The sequence below is a fragment of the Hemicordylus capensis genome, chromosome 6 (genome assembly GCF_027244095.1).
Source record: "Hemicordylus capensis ecotype Gifberg chromosome 6, rHemCap1.1.pri, whole genome shotgun sequence".
Lineage (NCBI taxonomy): Eukaryota > Metazoa > Chordata > Lepidosauria > Squamata > Cordylidae > Hemicordylus > Hemicordylus capensis.
Window position 1 is genome coordinate 26,021,693 of NC_069662.1, and position 12,540 is coordinate 26,034,232.

Genomic DNA, 12,540 nt, shown 5'->3' on the forward strand with positions numbered 1-12,540 from the left:
CATTAATCCTAAGCAAATATTGGGGGGGGGGAATGTTCATGAGCTTTCAATTTTTCTACTCATTCTGCTTATTATTATTATTCTTTTAAGTGACTTTTGAAAACACACCTCTTTTGTCAGGCTTTTAGTTTACGTTGCTTTAAAAAATATATATGGTTTTTTAAAAATATATATGGTTATGTTAATGAGTTAATGTTTATATAATTATTGTGAAGCACCCTGGGACTTTCTAGGGCAGTATATAAATTCAACAAATAAAATACAACTAATAAATAAATACTTCCTGGGTGGCATCCTTTTTTATTTTTTATTTTATTGATAGGTCACACTTGCTGATGATCTGCTTTGAGTCCACACCCTCTGTCATATACCCTACAGATACATGCTGTACCTTCTGAATCCTGACCCTTTATCGCAGTTTATCAGACTGACCTCTTCTCAAAAGTCAGTCAATCCTAAAAAACCCTAGTGGTCTTTAAAAGAGCTCTGAAGACTCATCTTTTTAACCAGGCCTTTTAATCTTTTAACTTTTAACTTTTGTAATTTTAAATACTGTAAATTGTTTTTGTTTTTAGGCTGCTTTTTGGCATTTTAATTGATTTTAATGTTTTGTATTTTTGTATTGTTTTATTATTGTGAACTGCCCTGAGACTTTAGTTTGTGGTGATATAGAAATGTATAAACTAAATAAATCCATCAGTCAGTCAGTCAGTATTTATTATGGTCTTTGATCAGGATGTCTAAAAGAGTTATGTACATTTAAACACAGCCATGCTGATTAGATAACTATACATTCAAACTACCCATTAGCAAGCAGAGTACCCTTGACTCATATTGCAGAACTGTAAAATTTTGCAACTGAATATGTAATTGACAAATTCATGTCTATTAACAAATATTCAATGTAAAATTCATCTGGTCCCGTCCCCCACATTTTTTAAAAATAGGACCGATTAACCTCCACCTAAGGTCTGAATAAAAGGCTCACCACAAGAGCACATGCACAACTAGGGATGCGCACAAATTGATTTTTCCCCCATTTTGATTTGTACTCAAATTGAATCACCCCCGATTTGTTTTGGGTCTGAATTGCCCCCCCATCACCCCAGATTGGATTTGTACCCAGATTTTACAGATCTGATTTAATTTGGGTAAAAAAGCATCCTGGGGCCAAAATAGTGGGGTGGGTGGTAGTGCCCAATGGGTGGAAGCTACCACCCAAATTTCCAAGAAATTGGGCAAAGGGGGATTTTAAAAGAATTTTTGAAGTTGGCACGTCTGTAAGCTTTCCCCCATCGGGAATAATGGGGATTTCAGCAACCTTGTAGCTCCATATGGGGGGAACCAGGGTGGCCCCTTTGCCCAATTTCTTGGAAATTTGGGTGGTAGCTTCAATCCATTGGGCACTACCACCCAACCCACTTTGGCCACAAAATGGAAGTTTGAATCTCTGAATTTTTCAGGTCCAAATCTGGTGTGATTGGTTTTGTACCTGAACCGTTTTGCACATCCCTATGCACAACCAACTCAATCTAATAAGAGTTGCAGGGCCATTATCTATGCTCAAATGAAGTTTTGCTATATCTAACACCTAATAGTTCAGAGGGTCCATTCATCTGGGCCCTCAAGATAACCATCTATGTTTAGAAAAAATAAATAATCTACTGGGTGGTTTCTCAGCACACCATTGAATGGCCAGAATGCCCTAGATATTCCTGTCTGGTTGTTATGAAACTCAATATCCCAAATTCTTTGATGACTTTTTTGTCCCTGTCCAATCCCACAAAAAGGACTACTTCAGGTCAAAGACTGTAGCAGAGGAGTTTCCTTGTGCAGTTTTCCCACCAAGTAAAGCTGTGCTTATCTGATGATATTAAAAGTAAAAGACTGAGGGGTGTTAGGTTAATTCTTCCCCAGGTTATTAATATTAAATCACATGTTCTAGCCTCAGCCTTAATAACATCAGATTCCACTCTCAGAGTGATGTTGGAAATACATCTAGGAGTCAGAAATAGTGCTCTTTAGAACCTGGCTTGGACCTGCCATAGTAGAGCATAGTGGACCTAACAGTGCCCCGTATAACATTTGAGTCATCAACTTTGTCTTAAATAAATTGATGGCGGCTGGAATAAACAACCCTCCTTGCTGTCTTTGGAATCTGAGCCTGGGCTGAAACATGTTCAGTTGGAGCAGTCTTCCTCCCAGGTTGTTGAAATACCAGCCCCAAATATTTAAAGCCTTTGACCTGCTATGTGTCATGATTATCTATCTTCCATTCATATTTTCCCCTTACTGGAAAAGGCCAACATATTTGACTTCTGATAATTAATATGCAGTTGTTCATCCTTACAATAGAGGACAAGGGCCTTAAGAACTCTTCTCATCCCCTCTTGTGACTAGGGACAGAATGACCACATCATCCCCTGGTGGCGCAGTGGTAAAACTGCCGCCCTGTAACCAGAAGGTTACAAGTTCAATCCTGACCAGGGGCTCAAGGTTGACTCAGCCTTCCATCCTTCCGAGGTCGGTAAAATGGGTACCCAGAATGTTGGGGGCAATATGCTAAATCATTGTAAACCGCTTAGAGAGCTCCGGCTATAGAGCGGTATATAAATGTAAGTGCTATTGCTGCTATTGCTATCCACATATAAAAGTACTGGAAGCCACCGAGCAGCCAACTTTGGGACATGTATGTCTAATCCCTGCAGCAACTTACCATATTTTCTGGTAGAAAGCCCTCATCAGCGTAAAAGCCGCACCATTGAAAAATGGCTGGAATTATTTTAAATCACATCAGAAACACCACATTGCCATAAAGGCTGCAACTAAAGCACCTTCGGGGGAAAGAGAGCAAGGGGCCAAAATAGCAATAGCAATAGCAAAATAGCAATAGCAATAGCAATAGCTCTCCCCCCGCAAGTCTCTCGCCACTCCCGCAATGCTCTCACTCGCTCTCGCCACCCCCGCTCTCCCCCCGCAAGTCTCTCGCCACTCCCGCAGCCCTCTTGCTCACTCTCGCCACCCTCGCTCTCCATCCGCAAGTCTCTCGCCACTCCCGCAATGCTCTCACTTGCTCTCGCCATCCCCGCTCCCCCCCACAAGTCTCTTGCCATTCCCGCAATGCTCTCGCTCACTCTTGCCACCCCTGCTCGCTCCCCCGCAACTCCCCCCCCGCAAGTCTTGTGCTCGTGCTCTCTGTCCTCTGTCTTTCTGTCTCTGTCTCACAGTCCTTGCTTCCCCTGCCACTGCCAGTGACTGTCGCCTGCTCGCCTGACAGCCTCCGAGCTCCCTGCCACTTCACAGTGCAGCTCAGCCAACTGTCTGTCGCCCGCAGCCCTCAGAGCCAACTGTCCAGCTCCCGAAGCTGCCCCCAGCCTCCGAACTCCCTGCTGCTTCACTGTGCCCACGATCCAACTGTCAAACTGCTTTCCAGCCGCCCCTCAGGGCACATGGCCCATCTAGAAGAATTAAGAATATAGAATATCCCACTCTTCCTCCAAGGAGCCCAGAGCAGTGTACTAGATACTCAAGTTCATCCTCACAACAACCTTTTGAAGTAGGTCAGGCTGAGAGTGAAGTGACTGGCCCAGAGTCGCCCAGCAAGTATCATGGCTGAACGGGGATTTTTGTGCTCCTTCCTGTCCCCTGCAAGTCACTGGACAAGAGCAGGAGTGTCCCTGCCCTTGCCTGCAGCTGCCCTTGCCTGCAGCGTGGTGTAGTGGTTAAAGTGCTGGATTAGGACTGGGGAAACCCGAGTTCAAATCCCCATTCAGCCATGAGACTTGCTGGGTGACTCTGGGCCAGTCATTTCTTTCTCAGCCTAGCCTACTTCACAGGGTTGTTGTGAGGAGGAACTTGAGTATGTAGTACACCGCTCAGGGCTCCACCGGTTCCTCCTTCCATACGCTGGTGGAGTGGGAGAGACCACTGGAATGACTGTCCGTGCAAGGGTCACTGGTTCTGCCTCATGGCAGCAATGGCAGTGGGGGGGGGAGGCTCACGGTGGCCGCAGGGGGCTCACAGCAGCAGCAGATGGCCTCACGGCGGGGGCAGTCCAGGTGCCCAATTTGCCTCGGTGTGGCACTGCACCCACCCGCCCACCCTTGCACCATCATCAAGACCACCAACCACCCCCATGGGTTTCTAACCCATGGGGTACAGGTTTCTGTTGTTTCTGAGGTATTCTGAGTGTGGATTCTATGATAGCAAATGAGATTTTCAATGAATCCATGAATCCACTCACTCTCATTTGCTATCATAGAATCCACACTCAGAACACCTCAGAAACAACAGAACCCCTGTACTTATGGGGCTGCTGAAAGCTCCATTATAGCTTATGAGGAAAAACCTTAAAGATGCGTAAACTTCAACAATTCACCAAAAATCAGCCCTCTGTCCAAATCCTTTGAAAAAATTCAGGTAGCTTCCTTGCCCCTACCTGGCACTACCACCAACCCCACACTGCTCTAGGCCACCCCTTTGCCCCTGACGTGCAGCTATACATTTGCTGACACCTCCATGCTTCTTTATGGAGAAAAACCTTAAAGACGCATAAACTTCAAAAATCACTTAAAAATCAGCCCTTTGCCCAATTCCTTTCAAATAATTCTGATAGCTTCGTTGCCCACCTTAGGAACTACCACCCACCACACTCCACTCTACGGCACCCCTTTTCCCCCAACGTGAAGCTATACATTTGCTGCAATCCTAATTATTCTCTATGAGGAATTCAAAAATACTTTAACAATTCACCAATAATCAGAGGAGTGTCCAATTGCCTTGGGGCTTTTTGGGTGGTAGGAACCCCTGTCTGTCTACCACCCACCCCACCTTTGTGCCCCTAGGTGCTCCACAATAGGGGATATGGACTGGTTAATTTCCCATTATACTCTATGAGAAAAATAATTAAAAATATTTCAAATATTCATTAAAAATCTGTCCTATTGCTTCAGGGTTTCAGTGGTTGTTGGCACCCATGGGTGCTCCACAATAAGGTATAATGGCCTGGTTCGAGTCCCATTATATCCTATGAGAAAAAAATAAAAATAATTTTCAAAAATTCATAAAAAATCGTACGAGTGTCCGATTGCTTTGGTATTTGGGTGGCAGGTACCCCTGGGTTCCACCTACCATCCTATCAATTTTGGGGTTTCTGAACTGGTTTTAACTGGTTCAAACCAGTTCTAATCGAACCACCCCCTGGTTCAGTTCGAATTCGAACCTGCAGCTCGAACCTGATGGCTGGTTCGGTTCAAATCCGAACCTCCGAACCACCCCGGTTCAAATTTGAACCAGTTCGCACATCCCTATAAGAGAGAGCAGGGAATATTGGGTGGATTTGCCAACCTCCAAAAAGTAAATAAATACAAAATGGAATAGGGTGCTGGGCAAGTCACATAGAATAGTGCATTAGAACTCAATCCTAAGCAATCATCAGCGAGCTATTAAATTCAAGAACATGGTTTAATAAGGAAGGTGCTCCAGGCCCCTGATAATCTTGATCCTTCTGCATCTTTTCCAGTTCTACAAGGCCCTTCTTAAGAAACGTTAACCAGAACCGTCTGCAGTACTCCACCTGCGGCCAGACCATAGATTTGTATATGGGCATTATAGTATTAGAATTTTTATTTTAAATCCCCTTCCTAAAGATCCCAGCATGGATTTTGCCTGTTTCACAGCTGCGGCACACTGAGCTGACACTTCCAACGAGCTGACTCCCATGACCCCAAGATCTCTCTCCTGATCAGTCACCGACAGCTCAGCCCCCATCAGTAAATATGTAAAGTTGGGGAGGGGGTTGCCCCAATGTGTATCACTTTACACTTGCTTGCACTGAACTGCATTTGCCATTTTGTTGCCCATTCACCCAGTTTGGAGAGATCCTCTCGGAGCTCCTCACGATCAGTTTCAGATTCCATTACCCTAAATCTAGCCTCACTGCCTGAATGGGTGCCGCAGCTTGTTTGCCCCAGCCCCCTTGCAAAGAGCATGCGGCAGGGGCTTCCCCTGATTGGCTCCTTCTCAGTTGGGGGGTGGGGCTTAGGACACAAAACGGCCCAGCTCTGCCTCCCTCAACAGTCCATTGCTTTGTGGCTTGGAGGGCGGATGTGTGCTGGGCTGCTCGGCAGAGGCATGGCTGGGGCAGTGTACAGAGTGGGTCAAGGGTGGCCTGCCCCACCGGAGCACCTGATGCAGTACTTGGTGTACCTGCATTCACAGGGTTTGGCAGTTAGTAACATATCAGGTCATCTGGCTGCCCTTGTGTTCTTCGCGAAATTTAGGGGCTTGCAGGATAACTTGAGTGATTTCAGGGTTAGACGTGTGCTGGAGGGTTGGGTCAGGGAAGCTCCGGTGCCAACTGACCGGCTCTGGCTCAGTTCTTGGCTTCAGTGGGCGGCAGCTGCTTGCTTCACACAGATATCTTATTTTCCCAGCCTAGCCTCTATAGTGGCGGTGGCATTCACCTTTCCCCAGAGTGCATAAGGATATTTTTGGAGGATTTACGGCTGGGACTGGCAGCTATACTTCATGGTTGGTGGGAGGTGTGGGGTGTTAAGCTAGGCTAACGCCTGCTGTGGCAGGCACAATGCAGTTGGGAACAACAGCTAAGCCTTGGTGAGCACCTTAAGTAAGCATTTGGCATCATGAAGGGCTGTCACATCCCGTGAGGCTTGGTGGATCAGGGATGTTGGCTTACCCCTTCTACTCTGTTGAACAATGTCCTTCTGAAAGGCTAAGCGGCTTCGGGGGTGATGGTGCCACTAACAACAGAGACCTGACCTTAGGTCAGCTAAGGTGGGCAGCCATCACTTTAGGTCTATGGGGCTGCCTGGAGCCAAGGTGTTATTCCCCGTGTCAACTAGGCTAAGGCAGCCACTTCAGTGGTTGGCCTTATAGGAACCACACTGTTGGGGGTGGAGCGCAAATCCATAAAATAGTTTATGTTTTCTTACAGTTAAAATTCAATAAATTGTGGTCCTTATTTACAAACTAACTTGTGTCTCCTTGGGGTGTGGGTGTGATAGTTTGGTGTCATCTACAAATTTGGCCACTTGGCTACTTACCCCAACTTCTAGATCATTGTTGAATAAGTTAAAGAGCACTGCTCCCAAATCAGATCCCTGGTGTGGTTGGACTCCTCTTCTTATTTAAGAACCTAAGGACAGTCCTGCTGGATCAGGCCCAAGGCCCATCTAGTCCAGCATCCTGTTTCACACAGTGGCTCACCAGATGTCAATGGAAGCTGACAGGCAGGGGTTGAGGGCATGCCCTCTCTCCTGCTGTTAGCAATAGCAATAGCAATAGCACTTACATTTATATACCGCTTTATAGCCGAAGCTCTCTAAGCGGTTTACAATGATTTAGCATATTGCCCCCAACATTCTGGGTACTCATTTTACCGACCTCAGAAGGATGGAAGGCTGAGTCAACCTTACTCCCCTGCAACTGGTACTCAGAGGCATCCTGCCTTTGAGGCTGGAGGTGGCCCTCTGACTAGTAGCCATTGAGAGACCTCCATGTAGTTATCCAAGCCCCTCTTAATAAGAACATATATTCCCACTGTAGTGAAAATTGTCTGTTTATTCCCTCTTTTTCCTGTCCTTCAACCAGTTGCCAATCCACGGTTGAACCTATCCTCTTATCCCATGTCTACTAGGTTAACTCAAGGGCCTTTGGTGAGGAACTTTGCAAAGGTTTTTTGGAAGTACAAGTATACTATGTCAACTGGATCACATTTATCCATATGCCTATAGACACTCTCAAAGAACTCCAAAGGGTTAGTGAGGCAAGGCTTGCCCTTGCAGCAGGCATGCTGCCTCTTCTTCAGTAAGGCCTGTTCTTCTATATGTTGAATAATTTCTTCCATAAGTATGCTTTCATTCAATTTACTGGGCAAGGAGGTTAAGCTCACAAACCTGTAGTTTCCCGGTACAGAGCCTGACTGTAGGGACAAGTTACATATTTTTGCTAGGAGATCAGCAATTTCACATTTGAGTTCCAGTCCCCTCTGGGAAATCTGGCTAGATTTCTTACAGTTAAAATTCTGTACATGTGTGCAGACACCTAAAACCTAATGCCCATCTAGGGCTCTAATCTTTCTACTAATCATTTCAAACTAAAATGCAGCTTCCTTTCTAGGAAGGTGGAGGAGAAAGTTTGTGTCCAGCTGCTGGAAACATGTTTTCTTCAACAATTCCACAAGGAATTCCCAACTTTCAAATGGTGACTACCTTCCCTTTAATTATCACATAGCTGCTAATTAATTCTACTGTCTGTGAAATCCTCTATGGAATTTCAGTAGCTACCTACAGAAACAAGAACTGACTTTGAATGATGGTACAAATAATGTCTGTAGAGTTCAGCGCTAGATATAGGGACATAGAATTGATCACTGGAGTGTTATAGTTTAGATTCCAGCCTTCAGAGATGGAAATAATTGGCAATATGAGTATCTGTGTCTAGAGAGATGACTATTGAGGATGATCCAATTACTGCTATTGTTTCTGGTCCTGTGCTTACATATGATATGCAAGGCTCATATTGTCAAATGCATGATAAATGATCCACACCCTCCCCTTCATAAGTATCATCAGTCCGGAGATCTCATCATTGGCGGGATTGTTTCTCAGAACCTCATTATCTTAAATACATTAGAATTCACTGAAGATGCTCCACCTGCATTGTTCAATGAATTCATGTAAGGAATTACTATCTATCTGCATCTCTATGTTTCCTTTTGCTTTCTTTCTGGTCTCTGAATAATCAGTCCTAGGAGCTGTAGCCTAAATGGAATGGTTTGTTGCAGAGGTTCCCAAGAAATTTTGTTTTCCTCTCCCCACAAAGCTGGAAATTTACAGACATAAGCCCTTCAGGAGTCTCTGAACAAAAACTTGCCCAATTATTCCAAGAAACTCTCAAGTTTCTGATGATGCATAGGATTCATCTTCTTAACACCTTGATTAACAACACTGTTTTAACTACTTAGTAATTGCAGTGACAGGGGCGAAGCTACTATTGTGCAAATGGGTTCAAAGAACCCGGGCTGCTGCCCCCAAGGAGCTGCTAGCACTGCACCCCCTCGGACCCCCCCCCCTTTCAAAGGCACTTCATCGAAGTCTAAGAAGGAACCCCCAGATGCAGTCCCGGCAGGAGAGGAGACTGAGGGAGGATATCCAGCAGCCTGAACCTGCCCACCACTTCCTGAACTGTGCAGCACAGCGAGAGCCACGTAAGTGGCAGGCTGAGAGAGAGCTGAGCAACTCTGTGTCAGCCGCAGCAATTAGCAAACAAGTCGAAGGCAGGGACCGGCTGGTCAGGCAATGGAGCAAACAGGGAGGGGGGAGAAGGGGAGCACAGGGCGATGCTGTCTCAAATCAGCAGCTGCAGCTCTCACACACTCACTCCAGTGACTCCAGAGTGAGAGTCAGAGAGACGGAGCCAGCTTGGCCACAGAAGAAGTGGGGTAGGGTTGGCAGGGGGGACCATGCCGTGGGATAGAGGAAGGGAGGGGTGGCTCAGCTTACAGTTCTGTTTGGCTTTCCAATAATTCCAAGTTTCCATTCCCCACTGCGGCAGCCTCTTCTGGATTTGTGTTTACCTTATGCCAGGCAGGCAGCTCAGTGAATTGCTTGCTCCTCTCTGTCCTCCCCAGCCCGGGCTGATATTTTCACTTTTTTGTTTTTAGCTTAACAAGAAATGCTCTCTGATGACCCTGACTGCAGTAGTAGATCATGTTACGGCACACAGCAGCAGCCCAACCTTCCACTCAGGAAGCACTTTGTAATATAATAAAATTTTGTTATTTATTCTTCTTGGGAAAGAGTCTGACTGTGTTCAGCTCAGCTGCTAATTTGCCTGAGGCGTTTTTATCTGTGGCTTAAATTGTGACCCTCCAGCAGAGAATAAGCAGGCAGTTAATAAGCAGGCAGAGAATAAGCAGGCAGTGACCCCTGCTAACTGGGCAAAGAGGCACCTTTTACCATGGTGATTCTCTTTATTTAGCAGGGGGAGAGTAACTGGCCCCATCCACCCCCAGCACAGTACTTCCAGTGACTGTTGCTGGTGTGTGTCTTATGTTTCTTTTTAGAATGTGAGCCCTTTGGGGACAGGGAGCCATCTTATTTATTTGTTTGTTATTTCTCTTTGTAAACCGCCCTGAGCCATTTTTGGAAGGGCGGTATAGAAATCGAATTATTATTATTATTATTATTATTATTATTATTATTATTATTATTAATTTCCTGATTGTATCTCAGAGTTAGAGGACCTGTTTTAAGTTCAGCAGCAGCTTTGTTAGCTGAGACCACTGCTAGTGCTTGCTGCTGCATGGCTCAAGCTCCTGGGAGTGTGCAGAGTGCAGACTTCACCATGAAAAATGCAGGAAACAAAGCAAAGGGTTGTGTGCCTTCACTGTACAGTGCCAGCGCTATTGACTCTGGAGCAACAACAAGGCATGGTTAGAATATCACCTGGTGCCCTACAGCTGTTTTTGGGGGTCCAGCTACCATTAAAACCTATGCCCTATTTCCAGTAGCTCTTCAGGGACTTTCAAGGAAGGGCTGTGACACTTAATCAGCCAGCCTTATTAAGTGCTACTGTGCTAATGTTCAACACTGCAATATTGTAGTAAGAAAAATTTCATTTACCAAAGTTTCATTTTTATATCTATTATATCTTTAAAAAGATCTATTATATCTTTTATTAAGGGCAAAAGTGTGCATTTGGACTCTGGAGAGGTGTGTGTGTGTGTGTGTGTGTGTGTGTGTGTGTGTGTGTTTCATTGTGAAAATGTGAAATTGCTCCCTCTTGCCACAATAGCAGAAGGAGGCTAAAGCTTCTTTCCCCTTTAACCTCCTTTCTCTCTCTTTATATGGTGCCACCAAAAAGGGGGGGGGCATCTTCAGTTCTTGAACACGGGCCCCCTTCAGGGCTTGCTACACCCTTGAGCCATGATCTGTGTTATCGGGCTTGTTTTGAAATGCAGTTGTTGCCAGCCTTCTTGACTATGGTTTTGTTTAAGTGGCAGAAGTAACTCAAATTGGGAGTCCCATATAAGCTACTGCAATAGTTTGCTAGTGTATTCAATCTCACCCAGATGAGACACAGAAAGATCTTACTGCGGACCCCGTCCTATCCTTCCCACCTCATTTCCCCTTTTATATTCTTCTCTTTTATTCCTTACCTTCCTGATCTGTAAAAGCTTTACAGTGGAAGGTCAGATTTTTTAGTAATATCGAAGCATCTAAAGACTTAAATTACAATGGTATAATTTCATCCAGGAATTCCATTTTCTTCCTAAGGATTTTTGCTCTGCCCCTCCTCATTTTTTTAGAATTTATTACTACTACTACTATTTTCTAGTATTTCTTTTCATTGACACATTTTTCAAAGAGATGATCATGTTAATCTTTTGCAACAACTACAACATCAACGATCTGGTACCTTAGAGAGCAAAAAATTTGTTTCTGCATCTTGTTTCGTGGACTACAATCCACTTCCTTGGGTGTCTGAGGTCTTTCACACACATACCTACAACAGCCATTTGAGCACATTCTTTTCAGTCCTCTTCATATTCAAAATGATCAATACCCACATTTCCCCATTAGTATTTTCTCTGTGCCCACAATGCCTGAAAATCTAAAACAGCATCTGAAGTGGGAAGTTTTAGAACATGTATTCTTATGCTAAATTGCCAGTCTCTCTCTTGTATTATGATATATTGTTATAGATACCCCCAAAACTGTACTGAACTATTTATATGCAAAAAGCAAGTCCATCTCTTGACTCAGGTGCCCTGCCTTTAACACTGATACTTTAAAAAAAAATCTAAATAGAAGGTGTTTCCTCATTATTAAAATAGCAATGCAGTTCCTCGAAATTTCAGTCATTGTCTTTCTGCTTGGAGGAATGCATATATAGAACCTTAAAAAGGAAGAGGAGGGAATTTGAGTACTTCAACACTTAGCAACTGAATAGGGAAAAGCAGGCATACAGGTTATATTTCCACAGTCTTCCTCACTAAAGTTCCTTATATTGTATTTATTATATGTCATATTGTATTATATGCTGGGAGTGCATTCCACAGCCTGGGAGCAACTACAGAGAAGGCCCGCCTCTGAGTCGCCACCAAGTGAACTGGAGACGGACCTCCTTAGATGACCTTAACGTGCGGTGGGGGTCATGTAAAAGAAGGTGCTCTCTAAGATATCTCGTACCCAATCCATTCAGGGCTTTAAAGGTAATAACCAACCCTTTGTATTTTGCCCGGAAACATATCGGCAGCCACTGTAACTCTTTCTAAACAGGCATTATATGGTCTCTCCAGGTTGCCCCAGGGACCAATCTGGATGCCACATTCTGAACTAACTGAAGTTGCCAGACCACGTACAAAGGCAGCCCCACGTAGAGCACATTGCAATAGTAAAGCCGGGAGTCAAGCTTTTGAAACATAGAATAAGGTAAAGCTTTTGAAACACAGAATAAGGTAAGACCTTTAAAGTGGATTGGAGATCAGGAACAAGAAAAGGATTGAAACATACA